Source organism: Chiroxiphia lanceolata, chromosome 14 (genome assembly GCF_009829145.1).
Source record: "Chiroxiphia lanceolata isolate bChiLan1 chromosome 14, bChiLan1.pri, whole genome shotgun sequence".
Taxonomy (NCBI): domain Eukaryota; kingdom Metazoa; phylum Chordata; class Aves; order Passeriformes; family Pipridae; genus Chiroxiphia; species Chiroxiphia lanceolata.
In genome coordinates this window covers 14,270,248-14,292,599 of record NC_045650.1, presented here as the reverse complement: position 1 = coordinate 14,292,599, position 22,352 = coordinate 14,270,248, and the positions used below count along the sequence as shown (strand labels likewise).

The 22,352-nt window shown below is 41.8% G+C and overlaps 1 protein-coding gene and 1 long non-coding RNA gene across 3 annotated transcripts in view; one reads left to right on the top strand and one right to left on the bottom strand.

The window, feature by feature from the left end:
- Positions 1–16,040: 16,040 nt before the first annotated feature.
- On the bottom strand, positions 16,041–20,767 carry LOC116794098. The gene is made up of 2 exons (XR_004359686.1): positions 19,530–20,767; positions 16,041–18,946 (listed from the first exon to the last, which is right to left on the bottom strand). It is a non-coding gene; the product is annotated as an uncharacterized LOC116794098 (long non-coding RNA).
- A 5-nt stretch (positions 20,768–20,772) lies between these two features.
- ACSL4 (acyl-CoA synthetase long chain family member 4) overlaps positions 20,773–22,352 on the top strand; it is a 36,204-nt gene continuing 34,624 nt past the window's right edge. For both annotated transcript variants that reach the window (XM_032702433.1, XM_032702432.1), the window contains exon 1: positions 20,773–20,897. The gene's annotated coding sequence lies outside the window, so the exon portion shown is untranslated. The remainder of the gene's footprint in view (positions 20,898–22,352) is intronic.

Below are 22,352 nucleotides of genomic sequence, written 5' to 3'. Positions count from 1 at the left end.
TCTTTTCTTCCTCTATTTCTAAAACATAGGATTACTGCTCACAAAGATAAGCACAGAGTATTTTCTCTCAGGGGTCTGCCAATTTGATTATCTGCTGCCATGTGCAACCTGGAACAGATCTGTCCCCTTCTACTCCCTCGTTCACATTCAAGACATTCTGCTGCTAGAAGCAATCCCAGGCAGTTTTATATCTTGCTTCTGCATTTTGTTCAGTGTTCAGACACTTTGGCAGTGTCTGTGGTCTGTTTCTCAGACTTCTTTCCTGAGCTTTCCTTTGGTGAAGTGAAAAACCCCTTTCATTAGAGCAGCAATACATTGTCAGGTGTTGGCATCTCTGATGTGACTTCTTTAGAATAGGGCCTAGCCACAAGAATTTAATGGCTTGGTTGAGTGGTTTGGGTTTGTTGGGGATTTTTTTTGGAGACTGCCAGTGAAGAATAACTGGATGAGAATGTTAAAGTGGGGCAGCATTTTCCTCCCAAAGAAGAGCATTTGCAAAATGACAGCTTGTTGTCCGTAGAAGAGGAAGGAAAGAGAATAGCTAAATAAAAACAGATGTCATGAAAGATAAGGACTTAAGCAATCAGTACTTAAGACCTCATAGGAAGGAAGTCTAAAGAAACAAGTTAAGAAAAGGAATGATGCTTTAGAAAATAATTTGAAAGACACATTTATCCCAGTTGTGAGTAAGATAGAAGTAACAGTAAGCTTAGCTTGACCACATCATGAGGTCTCCCTTGACCTTTAAGCACACAAAGAAAACACAAAGGAAGAGGGTCAAATTATTAAGAAAAAGAAAGGACTAACAAGGTAGTGCTGCAAAACACTGAACTATCAAGAGCTATCCTTAAGTATATTCTACTAAGAAAGAGATAGAGAATTATTATTCCTTTACTCAATAGAGAAGAAAATCTGTTAACAAATTACAAAGAAAGCTAAAGGGATTGTTGCACCTGTTGTATCAGACTTACAAAAAAGATCATGTGCAAGCAGATAGTTAGGATTGTGACACTGAGAACAAAATTGTCTCAGCCCAGAGTAGGTAAAGAACAGAAAGGAGGCACTCAGGTGAACGAATGTTTTCAATAGTTTGGTCTAGTGACCATAATCAAAAGACAGCTGAAGAATGACTGAATTAAGAAGGTGAATGAGAAGCTGAAAAAAAACAGAAGAGGTAACTGTAAATTGGTGTTATCAAAGCGGGGTTGGAGCCAGAGAAATACAGTTGATTTAAGTGTAATTAACTGAATCCATGGAAAAATCCTGGACAAATAACCTCACAAACTATTAGTAGCACCTAGATGATAACCAGGGAACAATAGCAGCCAACATGGGATCTGTCAAAAATAAATCACACTAGATAACTTGATGTTCTCCTCCAGTAGGGAACAGCCTTGTGGATAGGACAGAGCCTGTTGTCAGTTTGATTATGTTTATGACACTTACATGACATTTTCATTAAAAAGTTAGAGAAATACGACCTGGATAAACCTATTATAAGGTATGTACAAAATTGACTGCATAGCAAGCAGTATTTCATAACATGCAGTAGTTCTCTGTCAAAAGGAAAGAATATATGCTGGTTTTCTAGAGCTGTCTTCAGCCTGGGTCTTTTTGTTGTTAACAATATAAATAATGGAACAGAGAACACACTTATTAATTTTGCAGGTGATGCAAAGCTGGGGGTGGGGGACACAGAATTCCATTTTGAAACATTTTTGACCGTTCAGAAACATGCTTTAAATCAACAATACAGAAGACATTCAGTAAGATCAAATTGCATCATAGTTCAGCACATTATACTGGTCTAAGCCACCTGGTATAAATCATCCCTGCTGTTCCTCTTCCCCTTGCTTCTCATTTTCTCTCACCACTGTCTTATGCAGCATAAGTTTTCTGAGGCTCTGTTGTTGACTGTATGAGGAAGCTGATTAACATCACAATTATGATTCCAGAGGCAGGTGTAACCTGAGCACTATGTTGATCTATTTGTTCCTACTTTGAGTCATGGCAATGTGTGAGGTGACCTGCTGATTCTTGTCGTGCTGTGATTTTCCACTCATTGGGTAAAAGGAACATAGTTTGTTAGAAAACTGAACATTCTGGTACAACTGATATTTCTCTGCACCAGCACAATATTGATAATTCGTGTTCAGATTGTGATCCATACAAATCCAAAAGATTTGGTTCTCTGATCTTGATCTGAACCGGTCTAGGCACAGTTCCTTCATTCTCTCTCAGTTTCTTCAGCTTCATTGAAAAGCATCTGCAAATAAGAATTTAGTATTATTGATTGAACACTAAGCCATGTTCTTTTTGTTTATTAACCATCTCTAATAATTTAGGATCTTACTAGATCCACTGTAATATATATGTATCTCCTATGTCAATAGAAATGGCTCCCTGAAAGCAGTAAATTCCTGCAACTAAATGTTGCACAAGAGCCTGAGGCTTGCTCTTGTACCTAGCATGAGATTTATTTTTCTGTCAGTGGCTTCTTAAATATAAAAATGGTGAAATCTAATGTTAATCCATGAAGAAATGCCAGGCCCTGAGGCACCAGTGGTCTGCAGCCCCAGTCCTCCCCCAGGCTGGGCAGTGCCTCTGTTCCAGCTCTGTCCTTCACTTGTTCCCGACTTGTTGACTGGGCTTCCCAGACTGACCTTGGATCCAGCCTGTCACCCCTCATTTCCCTAATGATCCCTGGGCTCTCACACACCTGTCACCATTCCAGCCCTGTTCCCTGGGTGCTGTGGGACTGTGCCCTTGTTGTTCAGGTCACTGCCCCTGTCCCTGTGTGGTCACTCTTGGCCCCTTAATTGCTGCCTCACTGCCCCTCTGTCACTGCTCCATGACAAGGTATGAGATCTAAAGACAGCTCGTGTCCCTCTGTAAACAAAACTCTGCATCTTGTCTCTCCCTAGTGTATCATTTGCAAATTCCATCTTAAGTGAGCCTGGAAGTAAAGGCAAGGCCTAAAGTCTTGTATGTGGTAGATGCCACCAACAAGCATCACAAGTTGGACTTCAAAGCAGAAGGACTAAAAGACCTTAACTCTTATTTAAAAAGCATTTAAGCACGTGCTTAGCTTAAGCTGTCCTTAGATGCTTTGGATTTAATTATGTAAATTGAGACATTTCCTCACCATCAAGCTCTGCTGCTGTACTTTAGAAATGTGATTGTACACATCAGTATGTAGTTAAACCTGTAGATTTACTAGAAACTCTGTGCCCTTGCTATATAGGAGTTGTTAAAAAAAACAACAAACAACAACAAAACAAAAAACCCACAAGCTAAATGAGCAACAAAGTAAATAGTATTTTAAGTCCTGAAATGTTTCTGGTGAGTAAAATACTCATGGATATAGTTGAAGACATCAGCAGAATGAGTTTAACTGTGAAGCTGTAATTTATTGTGCGCTTTATGCACAAAGTAATAAAGAAATTCAAATTATTTAGAGTTTATTAGTCTTCTAGCTGATGGAAAACAAGATTGTTTGAAGCGTCAGGATGAATGATAATCCTTTAGATCTCATAATGCATTATGCAAAAACAGATGACCACAGCCTTAGGGAAAAAATTCTGCTATATTGTGGGTACTAATGGAAAGTTAAAAAAATATTTTGGGAGAGACTGGCAGCTTGATAATGGTTAGAGCTTGCTGCAATTTTCAAATCTCTGAGCACATTTCCACACTGTCCTCTGACACCAGATTGCTTTTTGGAGCTGATGCACCTCTTCAAAGCACAGGGGAAAGGCTTTTATTCCTGTTCTTGGAATAAATCTGAAACAAGACTTATTGTGTCTTGTCTAATTTCACTTAGGCTGTGACAGGACTGAACCAGAAAATCTTCCCACCTTGTTACATCTGTAATTTTCCATTTTATCCTCTCTTCCATTCCCTCTCTTCTTTTCCCACCTGTAGAGGCATTTCTTACTCAACCGTGAGGGATAAGCCTTGCAAGGTTGACTGTGCACTGGAGACAACAGTTTGCTTTGGTCCCTTGGCTTGAAAATCATAGTTATTGTAGCTCTATGTTCTTGTTCTAGATAGAGACAAGAAAGCCTTGTGTGAGAATTGCCTACCCAAGACAGGAAGAAAAGAGGGCACCTGGACTGAAGGGAAATTCAGGAATGGTGACAGGAAAGTTTGCAAAGAGTTGGGGTTAGGTGGCCCATAAAGAACAGCTGTTTATTTATAAGGTTTTTTAATAAAAGAGCATGAACATTACATGTAAGATCTTTGATCTGATGTCCTTTGGATGATACAAATGGAGTCAGAGTCAGCAACAAATATGTCACTCTCATAGGTTTAAAATGGAAGCTGGACTGAGACTCCTTGTTTGTCATTTTTTGTCTGAAGAACAGTACTGGGCACAGTATTGCAGTCTGAAATACGCTTTGAGCTGTCAGAATGAGACTTGGAACAGCCTCTGGGCAGCACTTGCAGACTATGGGCATGAATATATTCAAGTAGTGTGCACAGAAAGCAACAGCATTGGTAAACCAGAAGGCCTGTTTCTGTACAAAATAGAACCTAAGTCTCTTTGGATTTCTACTGACATCCTACCGCTTTTCACTTGGCCTTCTGTTTCATTCCTTGTAGCCTGGGAATTAAATCAAATGTACTTTCCCTTCACAAAGTAGGACAATTGCTCCCCTACTGTGCTTAAATCTTCAGAAGTGTATACATGTACATGCTTCCTCTCTCCTTATTTCAGTGTGGTTTTTGCTGTTAGGATGACTGTGATACCCCAGGCTGAGCTCCACCAACTCCTGAAATATTTTTATAGTCTTAGGAAATTCTTCTCCTTTTATCCACTTTTCAGAAAGTAATCAAATGCAGGATCATGTGGAAGGCAGTGGGACTGCAAGCAATGCTCTGCTGGCTGTGCTGGAGGCTGATTACTTGCTTTGTTTTACTGAGCGTGAACATGGGAAATAGGCTGCAATAATTCGGACTCTCCTGCTCGCTCCACTTCTCCTGATGGAGCCACAGCCAGGTTTGTACCCCTGGCACTGGCACACAACACACTTTTAGATCTGACATAAATGTCTGTACTTGCTGCAGGTATGAGATGCTGGGTAAGGGCTCTCTCAGCCTCGAGAGGCGTCCCTGCCCAAGGGGAGACCATCACTGTGCAGCTGCCACCAGGGCACCTCAGTGGTCTCAGAGGGCTACAGATATTTATAGCAAAGCCACTCAAGGACAGGGTGGGTTTTTTTTTTGTACTTATTTTGCTGTTTTATTGATTTTTTTTTCCCTTCTTGCTACAAATCATAGGTTCATAGAGATTCTTCCATCACTTTTCTGACTTCCCTCTGTTGAGTCAGTTGCTCACATGTATTTTTTATGAATTTAAAGAAAGGCTTGTGGTAAAGTAATTGCTGACTTCCTCTCAAGAAATTTACTTGAGAGAAGGATGAAAGGCAGTTGCATTTATCATCCCTCTCCCTGTCAGTTAATTTAACTAGAACATATGCTAGACAATACTGAAAAAATAAGTAAATGTCAACTAGAAACATTCAAAATAGAGGCTAAGAAGCATATCACATCTTCATGTTTTTTAATCTGATGGACTGAAAATAATTATATAAAGCACAAACAGAAAGAAACTTGTTAGATGGCAACTGTGTGAGCCAGCTTCTCACTGATTCACATTTCTGTCATGTTTGCAGTATTTGACTTAGTTTTTGCCTTATATAAATGCTGCAGTATTAATAGACACAAAACCAGTTGGATGTAAAAGCAGGGAAAAATGAAGAAGTATCATAAATGAGCAAGGCATACTCTGAGAGAAAGAAAATCATAGTTAACAGCTCATCTGCACATTGATTACTTTATCTCTGTTGAAATGAAAGGTTCAAACAGTACAGTCAGTCTGCAATACAGGTGGAGGAGGCATCTGGGAAATTAAGATACATTTCTTTGTAAGTTCCTATGTTAAATGAATAAAGGGATTCTCTGAAATTGTTTGAAGCTTAGAGAAAATATTTTTGTTGAGGTGTGAAAAATGTATCTGTTATAAACATATGTGTTCTTAAGAAAATTAAATTCCCATCCAGATGTTCTCCTTAAACTTGAAGTATCTTGAGAACTAACAGAAAGAAGATGACTGCTCTTTTTCACACATCAGTAGCCAAACATTTTATGCCTTAGAGTGCTCCCTTTTGTGTTTGTGTCCTGTGTTGTTTAGTTTTCAAGGCATTTGCTTTGTTCCATATCCAGTGCTAGCCCCATATTATTGCTAAGTAATATAAAAGGCATTTCACAAAGAACCATCCAAACTCTTTCTCTTGGAAGCTCAGCATTAACAGCTCTCCTCACTCTCTGATTGTCTGTCAGAGTTGATTTTAGCTGTGATTGCTACACGTAGGAGGTATGTGCTTCTCTAAATCTACATAGATATGCAGGGAGAAGAACGTGTGCTTTCTATTTCTGTTCTATTTGTTACAGTTATTGAGCACATTGACATCCATGATGACTTACTGAAAACCCTTTTAGTATGACTGAATTCTTTGTTTTAAAAACCCAAAATCTAACTTCAGGTTATGAGACGCTCTGTCACTACCTATAAACCTCAGCCTGAGAGATTCAGAACACTGTGTCTTCCCTAACCTTCTGTGTGGAATTTGCCTTTGTTATTAATACCACAGTGACATTTGGTATTCAAAGTCAGAGAACTACTATATTTAATGCAATGTAAAACAAATGTAATGCCAGTATCAGAAACAACACAAAAGGTAGGAAGGAGAACTATGGCATGATGTAATCTCTGGTTGTTTAAGTTATACAAAATTTCTATCATTTCATTCTATCATGGAATAGTATGTGGTCAGGCTATTATTTTATATTATTGTGTTATCACTGTGTATTTTTATGTCTTGTGATATTTGGGAAGGAGGTGTTCAACACCTCAGCTTTACAGTGATTGATCAGGCAGTGTACACTTTCCACAAAGATTTCTGAGCCAAACATGGGGTCTGTTAGACCCTCCTATCATTTGCTAGCACGCACAGATATCACTCACACACTTTTAGCATTTCTGTGAATATAATCCACGAAATTAGATGCTTTAAAATACCGAAAGGCTTCTCTTATACCTTTGTACTGGGTTTGCATGGCAAGGATTTGGTAACAGGGGGGCTACAGGGGTGGCTTCTGTGAGGAGCTGCCAGAAACTTCCCCTGTGTCCGACAGAGCCCAGACCAGCCACCTTTAGGATGGAGTTGCTGCTGGCCAAGGCTGAGCCCATCAGTGACAGTGGCAGCACCTCTGGGATAACGTATTTAAGAAGGGGAAAAGAAATGAGTAAGAATATGTGAGAGAAACAACTGTGCAGACACCAAGGTCAGTGAGGAAGGAGGAACTGCTCCAGGTGCCAAGGCAGAGATTCCCCTGCAGCCCGTGGTGAAGACCATGGTTAGGCACGGCTTTGGAGATAATCTTAGGAAGTTATTGAAGAAAAATGGGTATATTCGCATGTTTTCTGTGCAAATTGATGCATTTCATACAGAGTAGGAGCCTCTCACGAGATAGAGGTCATGTTTAAGCTCTTTGTTAGAGAAAGGCTTATTTAACCATTTTGTTTAGCAGACTGTAAGGAACTCCGAGCCCTCTAGTGGTTGGTCACCCTCTGAAATTCTCATTCTAACGCTCTATACACTAATACAATAACCCCCACCCTTTGTTTTCAGTATCAGCACGATTTTTGTTGTTTTATTTCTTGAGGATGTTGTTATGACTGCTTTTCTACACATAGGAAATGAAATAGTAAGAACTTATTATTAATCATACTGAGAGTTTGGGCTGTTCAGACTGGAGAAGAGAGGACTCCAGGGAGACCTTGTAGCACCTTCCAGTACCAGTACAAGAGAGCTGGAGAGGGACTCTTGACAAGGGCATGGAGTGACAGGACAAGGGGGAATGGCTTTAAACAGACAGAGGCCTGGTTTAGATCAGATCTTGGGAAGAAATTCTACATTGTTGAGGTTGGTGAGGCCCTGGCACAGGTTACCCAGAGAAGCTGTGGATGCCCAATCCCTGGAAGTGTTCAATGCCAGGCTGGATAGGGCTTGGAGCAACTTGGGATAGTGGAAGGTGTCCCTGCCCGTGGCAGGGGGTTTTAATGAGACTCCACCCACTCTGATTCTATGAATTGGACTATTTCTTTTCTAATGATACATGACACACCTTCATAACACATGATGCTCTTCTACAAGGGAGTTTTACTTTAAATACCAAAAATATGAGCCTATTTCTACAAAAGGGATGATGACCTTGTGGTCACTGAGGGCTTGTCAGGCACCTAGGCACAACAAGCATTTTGATTGAAGAAATGTTGGGAAAAAGGTGTCAATATTTGCAGAAAGGAAGGCAGGAATTGTATTCTCTCATGTTAGATCTGAAAAAGTGAAATAGGTTTCATAGTTCTCTGACAAGATGGGGTAGGAAGGAACTAGCTCTAAACTGCAGCAGTCACAGGACTGAAATCTAGTGATAAATAACTTGAATTAAGTTTTCTTGAAATATGTAAGGGTTGCATTTTTTGGAAAGAAGATAATGTGTAAATATAAGAAAGTTGGGGGGGTTTAGTAGGCCAATATAATGCAATGTTTGAAGGAAACAAGAAAATACCTATCTTATGAAGATTTATTATTTTGTCTTATGTTCTTATCTTGGTATGAGATGAATCATGCAGTCAATGGTTCCTTTATTCATCCTACACCGGTGGATGCTTGTTAACAGTTTCCAGTAATAGAATGGGGGAGGCAAAAAAGTTTTTGTTTTTCAGGTCTGTGTTTTCCAGATAGCTCAGCTCCTCTTGGCCTTTTTCACAAACCTTAAAAATATTTACCACAGAGCTCTCTATATTTATCAGGATTCAGGGCTTGTGTACGTGTGAGCATTTTCACAGCTTGGCTGATTGCATTCATCATGCTTCTGTGCTAGATGCTTCTTTGTTTTTTCCCCTGGCTGATTGCTGGGAACATTTCTTCCACAATCCCAACCCTGACACAATCTTTTCTTGCCCAGATGGGGGGTCAGGGCTATGGAACTCAGTGCAGGTGTGTTACCCAGCAGATCATACGGTCGCAGTAACAGATTTTTCTGTTAAGAAACTCTGACTAACTGTGAAAAAAGGCAGCCAATTTTTTTTTCTTAAAGCCCTCTTCACTAGAAACAGAGAGGGATAAGCAGAAACTGTAGTGTGGGCACATAGCTCAGGAGCATGTCAATGAAAAAATTATCCGGTAAAAGGGGAAAGAAGTAACAAAAATACTTATATTCCAGCTTGAAACATTTCAGGTTATTTCTGTTTTTCAGATCTGTTTGCTGCTGTTTATAAAGTCCAAAGAGCACAAATGCCCACTAGATGAGCAAAGAAAACTCTAGAGGTTCAGCCACACAAGCAGAACAAGGTACAGTTTTCTCATTAAAAGATTCTTTAAAATGTTCACAATAACCCTATGTCTGTAATGCTGTGAAATTCTATGATCTGCAAATTACGTAAAGGAATCTAGGATACTTAAAATATACTTGGCATCTATATAAAATCTTCTTTTCTTTGGAAAAACAAAACCAAAAAAACCAAAATCCAAACCAACAGGAATGAAACCTTAGGTCAAGCAGACAAGTGCAATTTAATATCGTGAGCATTTAGCCAAAGTCTGTGTTATCTGTAGAGTGACACACAGTTCGGACACATTCACTGTGTGAAACAGTTAAAATGTCACCAGTAGCTGGTATTTTGAGACTATTTATTTTATAGAGATTGAAGTACATTGAGTTGTAGACATGTAGACAGTACACCCATGAACTAATGTCACAGAGCAGATGTGTGTGACCTTCTCAGGTGAGGCACCTACTCCTTTGATCTCACATGGAGACACTGAGTGTGCACCAGCGAACACACCTCTGCTTCAAGGCAGGATTTTCTCCATTGCCATATGTGTCAAACTCCTCTTCTCTAGAGGATTTTTTTAAGAGGGAAATTAGGTTAGACTTCTGCATTCTGCAGTTAACCTTTCATCACAAAATTACTTGCTTTTGTAATGGAGAACAAGAATTAAAATTGCACAGCAGGTGGCAGTCCCGGTCCTGCTTGATTTTAGCCTAGTTTGTACCTAGGAGGAAAAGTCAGGCTTCCAGAACTCTAGTGGGTACCACTATTAAACAGCTGTCCTTTCCTTTCTTGGAAGCAGCTGATTTTAGCAAAGAAATGGAAATTACCTGGGCCACTGGTCGCTGTCATACTACAAAGGCAGAGTGGTTCGGGGGAAGATCACTTGAAAATAAAACCAGTAAAGTATGAGAGCAGCACAACTCACTGGCAATGTGGGATAGAACCCGTGGTGTAGATGTAAGCTGTGTCAATAGAATGTCAAAATAAATGGTAAATCAGATTCTTGATAATCTTGCTTGAGTACTGCTCCACAGCCACCCTGACACATCTGCCTGTTAGCAGAAACAAGAGGGTCCCACAGTATATTTTTGGATGTTGAATGGCCTGAATAATCTGAAATACTTTGGCTAAACTGCAAGGAGTAGAACATAGCAGTGTAAAGCTTGAAGAACTGAGGATGCAAAATTCTCTACCAGATCTTGAAATTTAATTCCTGAAATGTAATTCTTCCCTCTCCTCTTCATTCTCCTCTTAATTCTTCCCTCCTTGAACCTTAAAAGGGGAATGTGTTAGGAAAAGGGAGGGGAGAGGTTCATATCTTCTTTGCAAATGGGGTAGTTTGCTTTGAAATGTCATGAACGATAATTCTCAGCAATTCCTCTCATCAGCTGCAGCATTTGCACCCTTTCTGTCTCCAGACAGGTCTAAAAACCATGACATTATTATTGAATATTACACATCCTTGTTCACATCCTCATTCAATTTCCTCACCTGGCCTATGGGGGAAAAAGCAGGAATCCTTCTGGGAATGTATTGATCATTAGATAAAAACCTGACAGCATTTATTTATAATTACTTTGGGTTAATGGCAGGCATTTAAAACTTGATTTGCTAAAACTATTTGTTTATTTGCCTGAATGTGACTTGTCCCATTTGGCTGGGGTATCACCTAACACCCAGGGGAATGTCTTAGACCCACAGACTTAGGAGGTTATTAGGCTTAGTTGGTATTATTACTGTAGACTTCCTGAGGTATTGAATATGGCTTGCTCATTCTAAACTTTTTAATCCAGTATTAAGAGGAATTGCCATTAAGTTACAGCATAGAAAAATAATAAGTCTAAAGTTAAATCTTGTGTGGTTGGTTCAAAACTGTTTAAGCCTCCTGTTCATCACAAATCCTCTAACACTTTTCCTGAACTCCATCATGTTTGTGCCAACACTTCCTATAGCACATGAGCCAGCCTTGTGCCCAGTGTAGCACCAGAGAAGTCAGTGGGTTCATACTGGAGATTAATTTCACAATATTTGATAATATTTCAGTCATCTAAGTCACTTCCCTCTTAGTAAGCACAGAGCCTATGCTGCTGAAGTCAATGGAAGTTCATTAAGTACCTGATCCAGTTCTCATGGAGTCTGTTTTTTGTGAAAATGTCTGTTCTTGTTCCTTTGCTTTGTGTGATAACTTCCCAGGTTTAATTATGTCTATTTACAAGACAAATGTTGAAAGGTTCTAAATTTTGTGCATGGGATGTAAAGTCATAGGAATTACATCGAAGTAGCATTTGCTGGCTTTACTGTGTAAAAAAAAAAGAAAATTGGAAAGAAGCCTCAGAAATTAATGGATAGGTTTAGCATTATATGAGTAGCAGAAGTAAAAGGAGATGCTTGGAAATTAGTAATTTTTTTTCTGTAGTGCTTCCCCTGCACTGCGCTCTATGTGCCTCAAGTGCTGTTGTAGCACTTTGTAGAGGAATATAAAAGTATTTAATGTTTGAAATTATTAATATGGGGAAAAGGATGAAACAGTAGTATTGATTATAAATCTAATTTTGTGAGTAAACTTGAACAAGAAGTTGGTGCTTTAGTGTTTTATCATCTGAAATTCCCACCTGAGACATTGGACAAAGCTGCTTTCACAGAATAACTGGAACAGACCCAAGACTGAATTACAAAAACTCTGCAAGGAAAGGGTGTTTCACCTTATAAATTTGCTTTTTTGATAAGAATTTGATATTGGGTCAAAACTGCAGATACACAGGATTTGCATGTGCAGGGTCATGTGGCAGCATGGTTCAGCACGGAAATGGTGAATATTTCAGTCTAAAGGCCTTGTCTCCTGTGGTCAGCCATTTCTGGGAAATTGAATAACACTGAATAAGGACATAGCTTTTAATTCTCTAGTCACTGCAGTGTTGTGTCAAATGCTCAGTATAAAACACACTTTGATAGACAGCAGAGATAAAGAGGGGAAAGAGTGAAACTGTTCTATTCTGTGCTTTGCAAGTCTCCACATTACAGAATTTACTTTTTAATATGAGAAATTTGCTCCTAAGATGGAATAAACTTACTATACCAGCCCAAGACAGATGTAGCTGGTCTTTTGGGAGTTCAGATCTTACCACAGAGTACATTAATCCAGTGTGAAAGCATGTCTCAGAAATATATCTGCTTTGTTTTGAGCAACCCCTTAAATTCCAAGAACTAGCACTGCTCCTCCATTACATGCTCTGCTCTTGGGATGTTCAGTTCACTGAGCAACCTCTGCAGGCAGGACTGACCCACACTTGGGCTGTGAGGAGAGAAAAGGTGCTGCTGCTGCACTTCAGTGTCCTGGACTGACACTTGGGCTACTCCCAACTTTTCTCCTGCAGGGTGTTACTGTCAATGCTGATCAATAATGCCTGAAGGAAAAATAGCCATTCTGCTGTTTGTAGCCTTGATAATGAGGAGATAAGCGAGGCATCTCATCAGGCCCAGTAATATGGTTGGATCAAATAATGAAAATAATATTCTAAAACTTGGTAAGACATGGAATTGCTCAGGCTGTTTGTTCAGTGGGTACAATGTACCTTTTGTTACCCTGCCTATTTTTGCACTGCCTTCTCATTTTCTCAAGCTGCTACAAGTCTTTTATGTGGGGATGCTTCTATCGTGTAATAATGAAGGAGTTAAATTATCTAGGTAACATAGGCTAAAGCTGAAACTCCCCGGCATCATCTTTCTTAACTATCATTGTCTGGTAAGAAAATAGGCAGGTAAGGGATACTGTTCATCTGAACAAGAAGAAACTGTTATCAGGGTATTTGTCAGCTGTGTGTAATACTGATACCTGGGCAGGCCTGTGGAGCCAGATCCCATGGCAGATATGAGGGGTGTCTGCTTTCGGGCAGTTTTGGGTTCTGAACACAAGAGCAGCAGGGGCAGAGAACAGCTCAGAATCCAGTAGCTCCCCTTCCCAACCCAGTGCCTGTGAACTCGCTGTCAGAACTCAGCTTCATTCACACGCATTTTACTTCTTCTACAACGACTACAACAATTATTTTTGCAAACAATTTGCATATACAGTGTCATGTGAATAAATTAAATAACTGACTCCAAGAATCAACTTGTAATAGAACCACTGACAGAAACAAAAGCATAGTCCTTAGAGGTATTGTGTAAGTGAAGCATATTCTATTAATATTTCTTGCCTGTATGACGTTAATTGTAAACCTGAGGAACAACATGTACCCGTAGGTAGCAGCCACTGATATGACAAACTGATTGTGTAAGTAGAATTCTCTTCTCTTTTCATGGCAAAAGGGAAGTCCATGTCACAACTGTGAGCATTTAAAAGAGTCATAGTTTTGTTACCTTTACCACAGTGTTACAGACTGAATTTCACCTGGACCCTCCATTAAAAGTGCTTTTACTTTACAGATCTGAGTGCTGAGTGAAATCCTTGATCTCACAGGAAGCTTTTTAAGTTAAGAATTTCAAATATCTTTTTGAAAGACATGGTGTTAAGCAGCACTTCCCATCTTTGTCTGGCATTTCTGTTCTTTTTCATGGGCAGACGTTCTGTGTACCACAAAGGTTATGAATGGAAACAGGTCAATTTAGATGCAAAGATTTTGACAATGAAGTTACTACGTAAAGGAAATGTTGACTTGTTGACTAGAAAATACTATTAAGAATGTAGGAACTTGTTACTCTGGCATCTTTGTCCATGTAAGTAAGAGCTTTTATAGATCTAAGTGGACAGGAGAGGTAGAAGTGTATGTGGGGAATGTTTTGTGGGTGACTTCTAAACAATCTGAAAAAGGCGACCACGAAAAAAGAATCATATTTTTCTTACACTGTTTAGTGTAACATGCAAAATTGCTGAAGGGGTCTGTACCACTACTGCAAACTGTGCATAAATAACACTTCTCTCCTGGAATTTGTGTTCCTTTTTCAATGGTCCACAGTGCTATGGAGGTAACTGTGCTGGGCTGATGGCAAAGAATGCAGTGATCAACCAGCCTCTGAAGAAAGAGGTTGTGCTAGAAAAAACAAGATATGACTGAAAGCTTTGCTGCAAAGGTAGAATTAAGAGAATGTAATTTGAATTCTGTCAAAATCCTGACTGTTTTGACAAGGTGGGTAAATGAGCTTCTTACAGGTACACTATCTAGTAAATCATGACAGAAAGCTGCAAGACTGTCTTGTAAGGACTCCCTTGCAAGTTCAGGAACAGGCTGAGACAGAACTGCTGGAGCATGTCAGGGCAGATTGGCAGTTTGCTGTAATTGAGACAGGATGTGCAGAGTATTTTAGTACGGGAAGGATACCTACTTGCTTTAAAGCATATACAATACTTGTGTCCTTGGGCTAGAGTTTTGTGTTTAGACTCCATCATTTTACCCTCTGGGCACAGCAACCTCTGAAACAAAAAGAGAGTATATCTGATGAAAGCAGGATTAGTTGGTACTGATTCTTATAGGGATTTACAACCATGGAAACAGCTGTTCCAAGAGTCATTTACAGATTGTTTAAAAAAAATCACACAAGGCTGTTCATAATAACAAGATGACTTCATAAGACTTGTATAGTAGATTGCCAATCTATTATCAAATAATTTTCAGAAATGTCTCTTAGATAAGTGAATAAATAGAGAAAAGAGCTCACAGTCTGTCAGCGTTAAGGACTATATGTTATATTTTTTGCTTTAAGAAACGAAATAGCAAAAACCAACAGCAACACACCATTTAATCTTTGTGTAATAGGTGAATTGTTACATAGGAAGCCATTTACTGTAAAATGAGTTAAGTATTCCTTTCTGCACCAAACTATGGTTTGGGCACAAGATTAGGTCTGTCCTTCATGCAATCTGCTGATGCATATTTGCCCCTGAGCCTTACAGGAATGACTACACAGATAAGCAATAAGTTGAGTCATTCTAACCTTAGCAACAGTACTTCTCACAATACAAATCTGGAGAATTATGTGCACATGCAACTGCTCCCTGTGAGAATTATATGCATGGGAACATCACAGAGGATGTTGCTTGTACTTCCCTGTTTCACGTACCTTGGAAATGCAGCAGAAGTGGCAGCCAGCCCACAGACATACATGCTTAGGACTTGTGTTATTTTTTGAAATAGAGTACTGTATTTTTATAAAAATTGAGCTCAGATGAAAAATTGGAACAGAGTTAACATAATTTTTTTTTTTTTTACTATCTAATTAAAAAAAAATTATTGTGGAAAAAAGTATCGATTAGGAGGTCCCCTTGCTCTTTCTATCAAGACAAACTTCTGCCATCACATATGTAAATAGAAAAACTATTGAGGTCAAGGTCCTCACTGAATTTTAGTCTTTGCTCTAATGAATTTCCCAAATGGTTTCATACTAAATTAGGGCATCATATTTAAAATGCTATGATTCCTTTAAAGGAAACTGTAATACCCAAGAGATATTGATGATGAAAGTATGGAACAGATTGGAAGAAGACAATTTTTTAGCCCTAATCTATCCTAATCTAATGGGCTCTTTGTAGTAAGTCTGGCTTGTTGTGGCTGTTAATTGTGGTTGTGCACTTTAGACTGGATCTTGTGAAAACTTAAATAAAGCATTCCATTTTTTATACCATTTCATTTTATTTCTTTTGAATGTCTCTAGGCAGCACTAGAACATATTTCATTACGTGATAACTACTCAAAGTCTTCTTTGTAATGACTGTTCAAAGATCCCTCTAAAATCCATTTTAAATCTAGTGATTGTTCTACTAATAAGCCATGTAACTGTTAGCACCAACAAAATTAAATTCAGAGTGCCACGTCTTTCCTTAGATTTATTGTGGTATAGATCAAAAATATCTCTGTCAATACTGCTTTCCTTTCTTAAAATGTATATTCTCCAGTCAGGCATTCCTTGTTTATACTGCATCCTGTTTGGGATCTAACACTCTAAGGCTTTGCTCCAGATGGGGCATTTCAGATGGGGTAGAATAAGAGAACACTGCAGGTGCATTCCCCTTTGGCTTTGTGCCACTCTCAGTGCTACTGCCTGTGAGTGCTGGTTGGACCCAAGATCAGTAGATAACCGCTTGGAGAAGAGAATTAGCGGGGGGGAAAGAAAACCAGAATTCGTGTGCTCTCATTGCTCTGGTGTCTTGAAGCCTCAGCAGGCAGAATGTTACTGTCAGGCATTCCCTCTGGAAAAGAAAGTAGCTCTAAACTCAGCACACATCTGAGCAGGTAAGGAAGGTGATGTTTTTGCAAAATACAGGTGTTATGTGCAAGCAGGTACATGTTGCTGCTTCATGCATGGAATATGGCTTAAACCAATTATGTAATTACATAATGCAAGTATATGTTCAGTGCTTGCAAACTGCTGTTCATTTTTCTACACAGTGACTCATAGTGAGAAGTCATATTTGTGTACCTCAGGGGAACAAAACTGATTACAGGATTTCAGTTCAGAAAACCTATCAGACTTTGTCTCTACTTTCCCTCTGCTCCCTTCCCCAGATGCCCAGTATTTTGGCTGGAGGTGCAATAAGAGTTTTTTATTCTTTATGTAAAAATATAGAAATTTGTTATTCCACAACATTTGTTATAAGCAGATTTGCAGATAATATTTGAATCTGGTTTCATGTATAAGTCTAAGGGGAGAGTGGAACTAGCTGAAAAAAAAACCATCAAAGAACAAAACAAATCATATGTTTGGAAGCAGCCCCTTCTCTTAAAATGCCACTCTTTATTCACAGCCATCCTTCAGTTCCCCCTGCCTGAAATTCCTCCTTGGAATGCACTTCTTGGGAGAGATCAGTAATCCTTTGTGACACCAAATGTGTATGACTGACTGCTAGGTTGGTTTTGTTGTGTTTTCTTTTAAAACCAGAGAGTCAGTTTAAAAAGATGTGGAGTGGAAAGAAGTGCATTAGTCCCGATCGCAGAGTTAAAGTGTAGGTCCAACACGCTTCAGCTTTTGCTTTCTTTTTAGTGATGTGCTCTACGTTTATCAAGAAATAGCAGAAATACAATTGAAAACAAAAAAAAAGGAAAAAGGAACACATTAAAATTTTACCGGCCCGAGACAAAACTCAGGCAACTTTTCTGGGGGAATCCTTGCTCCAAAATGACCAAGTTTGTGTACAAAGTTGTTTACTGTTGTTTTGATTCCAGCTGTACACTCTGTGAAGAAACAGGGTTGTATTTAAGAAATAGCTGATTTCACCAGCCACTGCTCCTAATATAAATAAACAATTCACAAGGTTCCAGATACTGATTTACTACTTAGATAAGAAGTGCTAACATTATGCAATCCCTTTGCTGATATCAGCAATGAGGTGAGAAGCTGTTGACTCTCTCCAACCTTGTGCTGAATCATGGGTGAAAACCAGAGACTTTCTAGACCTTGGCTTCGGTCTCTCCTCAACACACCTTTCTCTTCTTTTTGACTTCTGTGATAAGGATGGAAATTAGCATCAGTACAGAATGATTTCACTGTCTGGGAAGTGGTGTTGTACTCATCACATCCCACAGAGGTCATTGCTGGATGTTTCTTACTGGAAAAATACAAAGCAGTTGCAACATGGGAGAAAATGAGAATCCTTTCAGTCAGATTTGGTTTTAAAGATTCCGTGACTTACTGTTATATAAAGGCTGTTTTAATTTTTGTTTGAAGACTCCTCTAAAATGTTTGCAAAGACATTTCAGACATCTTATAGTGAATGTCAACCTCCTGACCATAGGTTTGTCTTAGCTTGCTGTTTTGAAGCCTTTGGAAGTATCACACTTATCTTCAAGGGGTTATTAATTGACCACAGATTTATTTTTAAAAGGAGCAAATGTTTCTGCTTTGCTTCCAAAAGAGAATGTTTGGAGGCTTTCAAAGAACTGGTTTAAATGTAAATATTTCTTATGACAAACAACTGAGCAACTTCTACATCAGTAAATCCTATGTAATTCAAGCAGGCATTTGCATAACTGTAGCTGCAGAAAAGGTTTCCCATGGTGATGTTTCTAAAGCCTCCACAGAACAAGGTATATTTGACTCTTCACCAGGACACCCTGTCTGTAGTAAGTTTAATTTTAGGACTCATTATTCTAATGATAATGTGACAGGTTATACTTTCACCTCAGATTGTAATTAACCAAAATTTGTTTACAACTTTGCTGAGATTATTAATTTGATCTGGATTTCATCCTTCTGAAACAGACAAAGCATTTTTTTGAGCATCCCTGACAGCATCACTGAACCTGGATGTCAGCCAGTGGTGCCTGGCCTGGGGACATGATGGACAAACCCTGCAGGCATCGGCGTTCCCCACTGAGCTTCTTGCTATGGCACAGCTTGTTCAGGGCCAAGAAGAGGTTGATGAGGAGGTCCCATGGCTTGGTGAGGTCTCCAGTAAGGAGGGCATAAAGGGAGAGGTGAGGGGAGAGTTCCACTCAGCAGAAGTGCACAACCTGGAGGACTTGAAATCCATGTGGGAGCAAGGACACACAGTCTGCGGTAAAGAGGTGGAAGCTCCAACTTAAATTTATTGGAGGCACTGTGAAACTGCACCTGGAAAACATGAGACTTGTCAGCCTAGAAGAGAGATGAATGAGGTAATAGTGCAAAGAATCTGTGTTACAAATCTGTAAAACAAGGAGTGGCATGGAGACAGTTCAGAGAGAATAACAATTCATGGTTAATGAATGCAAAAGTCAGGGGACATCATATGGAAATACCAGACAGAAAGCACAGAACATATAGAAGTGATTTCCAGCCAGCATGAAGTTCCTGTGGAACTACATTAAGCAATAGATGCTGAAAGCTTATATGGATTAAGAAAGCAATTGTATTTTTCTTCCATTGCCTATCAAGAGCAGAAATAGGCTACATCCAGCTCAAGGTCTCTGAGCTGCAGCAGCCCTTGTCTCCCCAGGGGTTGGCCAGACACCATCAGAAACAGCATCATGTTCTAACTCAGGCATTGATCTGACCCATTGTGGCCTCTCCAGTGCTCCAGCTGGCTTAGGCACAAGACATGCTTCCTTACACACTAGCCAGATGCATCATGGTAAATCTAAAGTCAATTAATTCAAAACTTAAGACTATAGGAAGTACAAAATAGTTGGAACAAATTACAAATAGTTTTTCTTACCCATGTACTGTTTAAGAGAAAGATTTGGAAAATAGGCTCATGTGTCAGTGTTTTAGTTGAAAAAAAAACTGTGGCAAGTTGGTTTGCCCAACCTTTCCAAAGTATTTTGGAAGGTTAGATCAAAAAAGTACTTAGTCTGCATGAAATAGATATGCCTTTGGCCATCTTGTGCAATCCAGGTCCTCTCATTAGATGATCTGACATTAAGCAAAGCAATGGGGTTTGAAACAAATTAGAACAGAGTATAACACTGCCCCAAGTGTCAAAGAGTCCAAGCAGAGCAAAACCCACACAGTGATTCAGCTCAGCCTCCATCCGAGGAAGTGATGTGCTTTTGGCTTCTCTAAGAATGAGAATTATTAAATACAACATCGACATTGCATATGCAGTTGTTGGCAGAACATTTTAGCATCCTGCAAGGTGTTGTCTTTTATGGGAGCAAACTCCTGTTACCAATTATAGCAATGGCTTGTTTGCTAATTTTGCTTTTTCACACTCTGTCCCAGTCCATATGGGGCGGGGGAGGATAGTGCTGGACTTCTGCTTGGCATAGATGGAGCATGGAATGTTTCCTCTTCCTTTACATGTTATTAAGAAGTGGCATTGTTAAAAGCAAGTTATTTTGTGCCAGTTCTCTTCTGAAGAAGCCTCAGACTCCAAAACATGAAAAACCATCTGGCAAACTCTTGCATGAATCACGGGGATATTTGTAGCCTCTGGCTTTTTGAACCGCACTGTGAGTAATCCCAGTTGCTCTCGTCAGCGCTGCCGCTTAAACCCATTTCTCGTGTTCTGAATAAAGACCAAGGGGGCCTCTGCCTCGGCTTTGGTGGTCTCCAGTTTGTCAGGAGACAAAACTGGGATACAAACCTCTGAGCTGTCTGTTCCAGCCTGGAAGATCCGACCGGCAGCCTTGCTGCTCCAGGCCGGACCCCGCTCGGGAGCGCAGGGGCTGTGCCCGAGGCTCTGGGTAAGGGCGGGGGTTGTTCTGCCACGTGCCCGTAGGCCCGAGAGCCCCTCGGCTCCTGGGAGCTTTACATCACACCAACAGGCCCCGCAGCGGGTCAGGGGCACCGAGCTGTGCCCGCGGCCTGGTGTCCGTGACACCCCCTCCACCCGCCTGCCAACCGGGGACACGCCGGGACACCCCGGGACATCTCCGGAGCGCCGACCAGGGCCGGGACCCCGCGACCCCCGCCCGGCGAGGCCCAGCCCGGCCGCCCCCGCCCCTTCCCCGGCGCGTCACGGCAGCGGCGGGTGGATTGGGCGGCTCTGGCGGCGGCGAGCGGGGCTCGCTCCTCCCCCGCGCCCTCAGCCATTTTAGCAGCCGGTACCGCCGCCGGTACCGCCACGATCTCCGCCGGCAGCGCCGGGCGCGGTGAGTGCGGGATGGCCGGGTGAGGGACGGGACGGGATGGGATGGGCCGGGCCAGGGCAGAGCAGCTCCGGTGCGGTGCCCTCGCTCTGCCCCTCGGCAGCATCTGGGCGCGGCGAGGGGCGGGAGGGTCGCCCCGCTCATGAGGACGGGCGAGGGACGGGAGGGTCTCCCCGAGCACGGGGAAGGGGATGCGGGGCTGGCGCTGCCCCCGGGCCGGGTGGGCCCGCGGGGGCTCCCAGAGGGGCAGGGGCGGCCGGGTCAGCCGGGAGGGAGCGGGGGTTACCCGGGGTCAGGTCCCTCCCTGCGGCCGCGGCTCCCGGGGGCCGGGCCGGGAGGATGTGCCGGGGCTCGGCGCTCCGGGCCGGGCGGGCAGGAGCGGCCCCGGCCGCTGCCCGGAGCAGGTGCTGGCCCCAAAAGGCCGCCTGGAGGTGCCGAGCGGGGGTCGGACCGGCGGCCCCGGCTGAACCCGGGCGGGAGCGCCGCTGCCCGCGCCAGCGCAGCCCCGGGCCGGGGCTCTGCTCGGGGCTCCCCCGCAGCTCCGGCGCCTCCCGCGGTTCTCCATCCCCTCCTCAGCCCGCGGAGCCGAGCGCGGTCGTTCCCACCGTCGGCCGGACCCGCTGCCGCCGCTCCCGTTCCTCCGTCCCTCGGCGCCGGGCGGGAGCCGCATCCCCGGGCGCTGCCGAGGCCTTCCCGGGGCCCTGCCCGGTGCCCCGGCGGGGCTCTCGCCGCCCCCGAGCCCCCCGCCCCCGCCGGGATGCAGAGGAGGAGCTGGGCTCGGGAGATGGGCTGATGCTGATCAGGAGAGGTGATTGCACCGCTCAGCGCATGCTTCTCTGGGCCACGTCACAGGAGCACCTGTTAGAGGGCAAGAAACGGGATGAATTTTTCTGCTGTCCTGTTCCTCTGTGATAAATTTTGCTTTTTGGTGTTCTACAGCATCCACTCTGTGGATTTTTGAAGATTACTTGGGAAGTGAGTGCATGTGCACTGCCCAACACCCCTGCCTCGGCTGCACAGACCTCTGCTGATCTAGTGCTGCTGTTTGCCCAGTAATAATTTTAGCATATAGCATTGCATATAGCTTATAACTTTTGGGAAAACAAAAATTAAATATGAAAAATTAAATTGCGTTAGGAAAAAAAGAGTTATAGTACAAAATAGTTCAGTGAGGATGCTCAGTAAATATAGATGGAGGTTACAGAGAAATTTGGTGTCAGTTAAGGATTGCTTCATATAAAGTAAATGGAGAGCTGTAGTCCCTGAGGGTGGTAAAAGAGGATTGTCAGGGTAAGGATAATGTCTGTCCTTACTTGTTTGCTCTTTTCATCTTGGACTGTAGCAGCATAAAAATAAGAATATGACATGCTTTGTCATTTACTGTTGTAGACAAACTTGCAATTGTGGTCTTGCCAATTTCAAGGGCAAAAATTAGCAAATAAAGCTAC